We start from the raw sequence: 6,382 nt of genomic DNA, 5'->3' as shown, positions 1-6,382 counted from the left end.
AAGCTGGTTCTTTGAAAACATAAACAAAATTGACACACCATTAGCTAGAATAATTAAGAACAGAGAAAGGAACCAGATAAATCAGCAATGAAACAGGCAATATTACAACACATTTAACAGAAATACAAAAGAATATGAGAGAATATTATAAGTGACTATACACCAGCAAACAAGAAAACATAGGTGTGATGGACAAATTTCTGGACACAAAATCTCCCAAGATTGAATCAGGAAGATTTTGAAAATCTGACTAGACCAATCAATTAAGGAGATTGACTCAGCAATAGTCCTCCAGCAAAGTACAACTCAGATCCCAGTGACTTTACTTCTGAATTCTACAAAACTTTTAAAGAAGAGCTAACCCCCATTCTACTTAAATAATTTCCAAAGATCCAAAAGTAAGGAACACTCTTAAATTCATTTTATGAAACCTCCATCATTCTCATCCTCCAAACAGCCAAGAACATAACAAAAAAAGAAAACTATGATCAATATCCCTGATGAGTACAGATGCAAAAAGTCTAGTAAGATACTAGCAAATTGTATCCAATGGCACATTAAAAAGATTATATACAGATTGCATCTTTCGGTTTCAACAGGGGCAGTTCTAACTGAAGTGGAAACTTGTTTTTGAGCTTCTTTTGGTGAGACTATGAGAAATTACATAGTACTTCCTCAAACCATCAAGAAAAAAAAATGTCTGTCACCTTGCATACTGATGTAGGTGACATTTAAATAGAAGTCTTCTGTGAGAGGACACTCAAAACATGTGAGAATTTCTTGGCTCTTTGTCCAAGCAATTACTACAATGGCTTTATTTTTCATAGGAATATTAAGGGTTTCATGGTTCAAACAGGAGATCCAACAGGTACTGGAAGAGGAGGTAACAGTATTTGGGGCAAGAAGTTTGAGGATGAATACAGTGAATATCTTAAGCATAACGTTAGAGGTATTGTATCTATAGGGCTGATAATGGTCCAAACACCAATGGTTCTCAGTTCTTCATCACCTATGGCAAACAACCACATTTGGACATGAAATACACGGTATTGGAAAGGTAATAGATGGTCTGGAGACTCCAGATGAATTGGAGAAGTTACAGTAAATGAGAAGACATACGATGTACACATTAAGGATATAACTATGCCAACCCATTTGCTCAATAGCCATAATAGACCTGGATGAATATTAGGCAAACTATTTGCTCAAATGACTGTTGTAGTTTATCCAGTTTCAATGGTGACAGAGATTGCATCATCCTTCTGCTTGTTTATGACCAATGGTGGCACTAAGGGGAGCCCATAGCTTTTATTCCCAGTGTAGAGCATATTGTTTAATATAACCATTATCCAATGTATTTCTTTGATTTTAATATAAAAACTTTAATTTTTGTTACCCTTATTTTTAATGCTGTGCTTCTATTAAATGCAGGCATTTTTGAATACCCTAAAAAAAAAAAAAAGATTATATACAATAACCAAGCAGGCTTTATTCCAGACATGCAAGAGTAGTTCAACAAACACAAAACAATCAATGTAATACATAATATTAACAAAAAGAAAGATGAAACTCATATGATCATATCAATTGATGCAGAAAAGCATTTGATAAAATACAACATCCTGTCATGATTAAGACGCTCAGCAAAACTGACATAGAAGGAACATTTCTCAACACAATAAAAGCCATACATAGCTAACATCACACTAAAAAGGGAAAAACTGAAAGCTTTTCCACTAAAAACTGGAACAAGACAAGGCTACTGTCTTTCTCCACTCCTTTTCACTTAATACTGTAAGTCCTAGGCAATGCAGTAAGACAAGACAATAAAATAAAGAGCATTCACATAGAGAAAGAAGAAATTAAATTCTTTCTATTTTCAGATGATATGATTATCCATATATAGAAAATCCAAAAGAATCCACAAAAGAAGCTGGAAGTGATAAATAAATGCAGTAAAGTGGTAGGATACAAAATCAGCATACAACACCTGTAGCGTTTCTATGCACAAATAATGAAAAGACTGAGGTAAAATTGAATAAAGCAATCCCATTTACAATAGCCACAAAACTATAAGATACCTAGGCATAAGGACCAGCAGTTGGCATAACGGCTATGTCACTGGATTTCCATGTCATCGACTGCAGTTCAAGTCCCGGACCCAGTGGCTTAGACTCACGCTGGCAGCATGTGCATACATGCCCAAGGTCCTGAGAGGAAAATGGAGGAGAAGGGATTGTGGTATGGTCATCCCCCTGGGGGGCGGGGTGATTTCTTGCTTTCTGTCTCTCTGTCTCTTTGGCGAGCTCACGCCCTATAGCACAAACCTCTCCAAAGGAAAGAATTTAAAAAGGAAAAAAAAGAAAGAAATTCATGCTCAACATGTGTGCATGCATGCCCAAGATCCTGAGAGGAGAATGGAAGAGAAGGAATTGTAGCATGGCCATCTCCCCAGAGTACGATTTCTCACTTTCTCTCTCATTATCTGTCTCTCTTTTTCTGGTGAGTGTACGCATTCTACGGCAAAATCCTCTAAATAAATCAAGAAAGAAGAAGTGCTGGTGAGGCTGTGGTGAGAAGGAAACTCTTCTACACATTAAAATTAGGACAGCATCCATGGAAAGCAATATGGAAGTTCCTCAAAAACTTGCAAATAGAACTACCGTACGATCCCACAGTTCCATTCTTGGGCATCTATCCAAAGGATAGGAGTACACTCAGAAAAACACTTGCGCATCTATGTTTATTGCAGCATTATTAATAATTGCTAAGATGTGGAATCAATTCAAATGTCCAAAAACAGATGAATGGATTGAAAAAGTGTAGCACATATACACTATGGAATACTACTCAGTCAAAACGAACAAATGAAAAAACAATGATACCCTGGCATTTGATAAAAAGTGAAAGAATATGGAAGAATTAATACTGAGCAAAGCAAGCCAGACTATGATTCTGAGACACTGTGTGTCTTTACTTAAGATGTACAGTGATTAAATATACAAATATATAAAAAGAGTTAATAAAAGTAAGCAAAAAAGAAAAAAGAATATGAAGCAAGTAAGACAATCAGAATATGTTTCTCACTACTCATAAAGTAAAAATGAAGAGTTTTGGAGAATAAAATCTTTAATTTGTTTTGAACATAGTTTGCCACACTTAATAGTTTTAGTAACTCAAGGCTGACAGATTAGAAAATATTTCACATTTAAATGTAAATGGATGAGCATTAAGAAACAAAATTTTGTCACCAATAAATTGTTTGAAAAGAAAAATAAATCTGAAAAAACTAAATGAAAAATATGTCTAATTTAAAGATAATACAGATAATACTGGAAGACTACAAATAAAATAGTCACTTTTTCCATTAGTCACACTTTAATGTTTTAATTTAATAGATATTGATAGATAGTAACACGAATAGGTAATGTCTCATGCATCTTTTTTTCTTAATTTTATTTATTCATTCATTTTTTTTAATTTTTATTTGAACAGAGAGAGAGAGAGGGAAAGTGAGAAAGCAAGCCACCAGGCCCAGGACTTGAACCGTGGTCAGCCATTTGGGAGTATCCAGCACCCTAACCACCACACCACCTGCAGGCCCCTCTCATACATCTTGAAACAAGATTTCAAGAGAAGTTCTGATCACAAGCTCCAGAGAATGTCCCCATTCGTTCCAGGGTGCTGATCACTCTGAAATACTGCATTTTTCACCTGTATTGAAATGCTTTTCCATAAGAAAACTTCATGATATGAGGGCGTTCACATGACTATTTGCTATATCTCCTTGCTTTAGACCCACTGCAAATTTAGTATTAAAAAAATAAAAATGCCATGAAAGAGCTGACAGTATGTGCTTGCTGAACTTCTCTTTTTGCTTCAGTAACCATTACATACCAAGTTATCCAGAACAAGTTCAGACCATATCAGCCTTTACTCCAATGTTTTATCTGATAATACCAAAACACTACATTTCTATGACATTGGTCAAACTAAAAAACTACTTGTATGTTATTACATGGATTCCCAAGGCTACCAGGCAGAACTCAGAAAGGCAGATATCCTAGATCTGTCTCCTCCAGCTATGTATGGTATGTCAGTGTGCCATAAAAATATCAGCATGACCTATGCACAGTATGATAAGATAAAGATTAGGAGTACAGTGCTGGGACAGCCACCTCTGAAGAGCAAATGCTTGAAGTACTTAGTGGCCTAAAATAAATGAGACAAAAATTACTCCAAGACTTCAAAAAGAAAATATTTGTTTATTTATTTGTCTATTTGTTTGTTGTGGTGATTTTTCTTCCTGCTGTGCATAGGATTTGTACTCCAGCCAGCTGTGGGAATCCAGCACCTTAACCAAAACACTCCCTGCCGGCCCTATCCTAGACTTATTTTTTTCTTTTTAATTTTAAATTTATTTATTTTACATCCACTCACTGCATATCATTGCATCATATAAAATGAGTTTTTCCACCCAGAATACACTTTATATTGGCTCAATCAAAGATACTACCATACATGTGATCTTCGACAAATAATTTTACATTTCTTGTTATGCATTTTACTGTTTTTCTCCTCTTGATTCCCTCTCTCTAACCCTCCCACCCCCTCCCACACTGTCTCTAATATATACAATTGCTTTCCCCATTTTTTTTCACATTTTATTGATTCACGAAAGATCTTAATTAAACTAAATACTGTTAGTAAGTACAGTTGATATAAATATATCTATGGACACATGTCTGAATTTAGGCATAAAACTCAGTGAGTAGAATGAACATAGTATAAAGTTGCACTTAGCTGAGGCTATATAACTTATTGTGGTCACTAAGTAAGTATGTTTTTATTTTTTTAATATCTACTTTTTCAATTTCAAGAAAAACAGTTTTAGCTTTGATAAATCAAAATCAAAAGCTGTTAAATAAAATTTGCTTAAGACTTCAAGCCAGGAAATGGTTAGGATTCTGTTCAAACAGTAGGTAGATACTAAAAACTCAAAAAAACAGATATAGACAAAACTAAAATCTAATAACAAGTGTACTATAATGTTCTTCTGAAACATTTTTTTTCTCTCTCTCCATTTCCCTTTTTACTAAAGAGAAGTAGAAACTAACTTAGTCACCAAAAAAATAATAATAATAATTTAGTCTTAATTTGGTCTGTTATTTGCACAAAGTCCCATAAGAATACTAATTGATTTAGTAAGCTTTGCTGGAACCTTTTATAAGTTGGGTAGTTTCTTGGTTGTTTTTCTCTTATTTCTGTGTGCCTGTCTTTGATTTTCCTGGTACAGCACTTCCTTCAGAACTTGAGGAGCTGGTCTGGTGTGAGTAAATTCTTTCAGGTTTTGTTTATCTGAAAATACTTTTATGTTTTCTTCCCCCAGAAAGGATAATCTTGCTGGGTATAGTATTCTTGGATGAAATTATGAAATTGTTTTACATTTAACACTTTGAATATATTTTCCCATTCTTTCCTTCCTTGCATTGTTTCTGATGGGAAGTTGAAGCTAGCCTGATGGAATAACTTTTGTAAGAAACTTGACATTTCTCTCTTGCCAATTTTAATGTCTTTGCTGTCAGGTTTTTGTTTTGTTTTGTTTTGTTTTTGTCAATCTAGCTATGATGTGCTTTGGAGAAGATCTTCTTGGGTTGATTCTATTAGTGTTCCTTTGCATTTCTTAGGTCTGAATATTTGCTTTTTCTTCTTTTTTTCTTTTTTACATTTCTTTATTTCATTTTCTTTTATACATTAAATCACATTATTTGGCTTACAAAGTGAATATTTCAACAGGTGAATATTTCTCCCTAGTCCAGTTGATAAAACTATAAAAAATCTTCAACACATAATGCCACATTGAATGCCTCTCTAGATTTGGAAAGTTTTCTTCCAGGATTTCATGAAATAGATTATCAATACCCTTATTAGTTTCTTCACTTTCTGGATACCACTTATCTAGATATTTGGGTGCTTAATATATCCAGTATTTCTCATATAATATTCTCATTTTGGAGAGTTATTTTCTCAGTCTTTTTGGGAATTTTTTTTCTGGGTCAGAGGTTTTGTGTTCTACATCTGAGATTTGGTTTTCTTCATGGTCTACTCTACTTTTATACTTTCAAGGGAAGTTTTGATTTCCTGTATTACAGTCTTCATCTCTAACAGTTCCATTTTACTATTTTTTATGATGTGCATTTCTTCTTTCAAATCATGAAAGGACTTCCTCATCTCCTGGAACTTGTCTCTTTTTTCTTTTATCTCCTGGAATTCGTTGTCTCTCTTCTCTTGTATCTCAATTAGTTTTGCCACTATTAATATTCCAAAGTCTTTACCTGACATTCCCACGAATTCCATTGTACTATCTATATATGATGAAGGG

At 34.1% G+C, this 6,382-nt stretch overlaps 1 pseudogene; it reads left to right on the top strand.

The window, feature by feature from the left end:
* Window positions 1-606: 606 nt before the first annotated feature.
* On the top strand, window positions 607-1,166 carry LOC102499906 (peptidyl-prolyl cis-trans isomerase-like 3 pseudogene; annotated as a pseudogene).
* Window positions 1,167-6,382: the final 5,216 nt, after the last annotated feature.

The sequence above is a fragment of the Tupaia chinensis genome, unplaced genomic scaffold (genome assembly GCF_000334495.1).
Source record: "Tupaia chinensis unplaced genomic scaffold, TupChi_1.0 Scaffold000382_1, whole genome shotgun sequence".
Classification (NCBI taxonomy): domain Eukaryota; kingdom Metazoa; phylum Chordata; class Mammalia; order Scandentia; family Tupaiidae; genus Tupaia; species Tupaia belangeri.
Note: the sequence above shows the minus strand (reverse complement) of the source record. Positions and strands in the feature narration are given on the sequence as shown.